Source organism: Mastomys coucha, unplaced genomic scaffold (genome assembly GCF_008632895.1).
Source record: "Mastomys coucha isolate ucsf_1 unplaced genomic scaffold, UCSF_Mcou_1 pScaffold8, whole genome shotgun sequence".
NCBI lineage: Eukaryota > Metazoa > Chordata > Mammalia > Rodentia > Muridae > Mastomys > Mastomys coucha.
Window position 1 is genome coordinate 41,020,675 of NW_022196914.1, and position 3,546 is coordinate 41,024,220.

General features: G+C 34.3%; 1 non-coding gene across 1 annotated transcript; it reads left to right on the top strand.

The window, feature by feature from the left end:
• Positions 1–880: 880 nt before the first annotated feature.
• LOC116084060 lies at positions 881–985 on the top strand. Its single transcript, XR_004116022.1, has one exon. It is a non-coding gene; the product is annotated as a U6 spliceosomal RNA (small nuclear RNA).
• Positions 986–3,546: the final 2,561 nt, after the last annotated feature.

Consider the following 3,546-nt stretch of genomic DNA (forward strand, 5'->3'; position numbering starts at 1 on the left):
TTTTCTTTATAGCAAATGAAGATGATATCAGAAAAATGTAACTAATACAGTGCTAAGTGGTTCATGGGGATCCAGGTCCTGACAGATACATCTAGAATATAATTCCTACACCTAAGCCTGAGAGGAAATGTCATAGGAGAGTAATACAAGGATTAAAGAGCAAGGGGACTAGAAATCCTGTGAGATTATGTCTTCTGGATATGACAGGGAAGATCTGTCCCCGGTTCTTTAACACTATGAATGCCTAAAGACCCAAATAATGATAATATTAAAAGACATGCAAACACAATCTATAGTGCTGACCTGACTGAAGACGCACTCACTTGTGAGACTAATGAATCAAATTCTGATTGGATTTAAGACTCACCCCATGAGATGGAACACAACACAGATACTGTTCACATGGCCAAGAACCTGAGAATAGATAGGTTAGGGACCTATGGAAAAACAAAATATGATTCTTGTACTAATGGATCATAACAAAAAAAATCTCCTGGCATTTCTATGACATTCTGCTATACTCATAGATCTATGTCTCCCTCAGCCATCATCAAAGAAACTTGCTCCTCAAGTTCCTAGGAATGAATACTAGAAAAAATGTGAAAAAAAATAACTAGAAAATGTGAAGTTGGCATCACAAGCCGTAAGAAAATGTTCTACCCCTGAGCCACTAAGATGCATCAATAGTCTAATGCTAGTTCTTATGTAAGCTGTCAAAGGGGGAAATAAAACAAAGACCTTATGCACCTGTGACATCATTGATACTTTACATATATTGCATATTATTTATTGATAGAGCTCATTCAGTTTTATGAAATATATTCTGATGACAACAAACCTTCCTAAGTAATAACAATCTATGTAATGATCTGAGATGATTGTTTGTTTCAGTAGTACATATACTAAAACTGGAACAATACAGAGAAGATTAGCATGGCCCCTGTGCAAGGATGACATGGAAATTCATGAAGAGTTCCATATTTTTCCAGCACAAGGAGGGACACTAAACCTTAGAAATAGCAAGAAAATAATCTTTTTTTAACAAACCAAAAAGAAGATAGCCACATAAACATAATTCTACCTCTAACAACAAAAATAATTGGAAGCAACAATCCCTTTTTCCTAATATCTCTTAATATCAATGGACTCAATTCCCCAATAAAAAGACATAGACTGACAGACTGGATATGTAAACAGGACCCAACCTTTTGCTGCATACAGGAAACCCATGTCAGTTACAAAGACAGACACTACCGCAGAGTAAAAGGCTGGAGAACAATTTTCCAAGCAAATGGTCCCAATAAACAAGCTGGAGTAGCCATTCTAATATTTAATAAAATCGACTTTCAAACTAATGTTATCAAAAAAGGATAAGGAAGAACACTTGACACTCATTAAAGGAAAAATCTATCAAAATGAACCCTCAGTTCTGAACATCTATGCTCCTAATACACCTATATTCATCAAAGAAACTTTGCTAAAGCTCAAAGCACATAAATTACCGAATACAATAATAGTAAGAGAATTCAAAACCACACTCTCATCAATGGATTGATCATGGAAACAGAAAATAAACAGAGACACAGTGAAACTAACAGAAGTTGTGAACCAAATGGATTTAACAGATATCTATAAAACATTTCATCCTAAAACAAAAGAAAATACCTTCTCAACACCTCTTGGTACCTTCTCCAAAATTGACCATATAATTGGTCACAAAACAGGCCTCAACAAATACAAGAAGATTTAAAAAATCCCATGAATTCTATCAGATCATCATGGAGTGAGGCTGATCTTTAAAAACAACAAAAACAATAGAAAGCCCACATACACATTGAAGTAGAATAGTACTCTATGCAATGATAACTTGGCCAAAGAAGAAAAAAAGAAAGAAATTAAGGATTTTTAGAATTTAATGAAAATGAAGCCACAATATATCCAAACTTATGGAACACAATGAAAGCAGTTCTAAAAGGAAAACTCATAGCTCTGAGTACCTCCAAAAAGAAACTGGAGAGAGCATACACTAACAGCTCAACAGCACAACTGAAATCTCTAGAGCAAAAAGAAGCAAATAGACCCAAGAGGAGTAGAAGGCAGGAAATAATCAAACTCAGGGCTGAAATCAACCAAGTAGAAACAAAAAGAAATATACAACGAATCAACAAAACCAGGAGCTGGTTCTTAGAGAAAATCAAAAAGATAGATAAACCCTTAGACAAACTAACCAGAGGGTAAAGACACAGTTTCCAAATCAAGAAAACGGATATAACAACAGAAACCAAGGAAATCCAAAAAAAAATTTATCAGATCCTACTACAAAACCTTATACTCAACGAAACTGTAAAATCTGAATGAAATGGAAAGTTTTTTGTACAGATACTAGGTACTAAAGTTAAATCAGGATCAGATAAATGATCTAAACAGTGTCATAACCTCTAAAAAAATAGAAGCAGTCATTAATATTCTTTCAAGCCAAAAAAGCCCAGGACCAGATGGGTGTAGTATAGAATTCTCTCAGACCTTCAAAGAAGACCTAATACCAATACTCTTCAAATTATTCCACAAAATAGAAACAGAAAGAACACTATGAATTCATTCTATGAAGTCACAATTACTCTGATACCTAAACCACACAAAGACCCAAAAAAGAAAGAGAACTTCAGACCAATTTTCTTTATGAAAATAAATACAAAAATACTCAATAAAATTCTTGCAAACTGAATCCAAGAACACATTAAAATGATCATCCATTATGATCAAGTAGGCTTCATCTAAGGGATGCCAGGATGGTTCAATATACTGAAATCCATCTACACAATTCACTATATAAAAAACCACATGATAATTTCATTAGATGCTGAGAATGCATTTGACAAAGTCCAGCACACCTTCAGTCTAAAAGACTTGGAAAAATCAAGAATTCAAGGTCCAAACCAAAACATAGTAAAAGCAATATACAGCAAATTTTAGTCAACATCAAACTAAATGGAGAGAAAATTGAAGCAATCCCACTAAAATCAGAGACTAGATAAGGCTGTCCACTCTCTTCTTACCTGTTCAGTATAGTACTCGTAGTCCTAGCCAGAGCACTTTGATAACAAAAGGAGGTCAAAGGGTTACAAATTGAAAGGGAAGAAGTCAAAATATAATTATTTGCAGATGATATGGTAGTATACTTAAGTGACCCAAAAAATTCCACCAGAAAACTCCTACATCTGATAAAAACTTCAGCACAGTGGCTGGATATAAAATTAACCCAAACAAATCAGTAACCTTTCTCTACTCAAAAGATAAACAGGTGGGGAAAGAAATTAGGAAAATAACACCTTTCACAATAGTCACAAATAATATAAAATATCTTGTTGTGACTCTAACAAGTGAAAGATCTCTATGACCAGAACTTCAAGTGTCTGAAGAAAGAAATCGAAGATCAAAGTAGATGGAAAGATCTCTCATGCTCATAGATTGGTAGAATTATTACTTCATTGCTGGTGGGATTGCAAACTGATACAACCACTCTGGAAATCAGTTTGGCAGTTCATC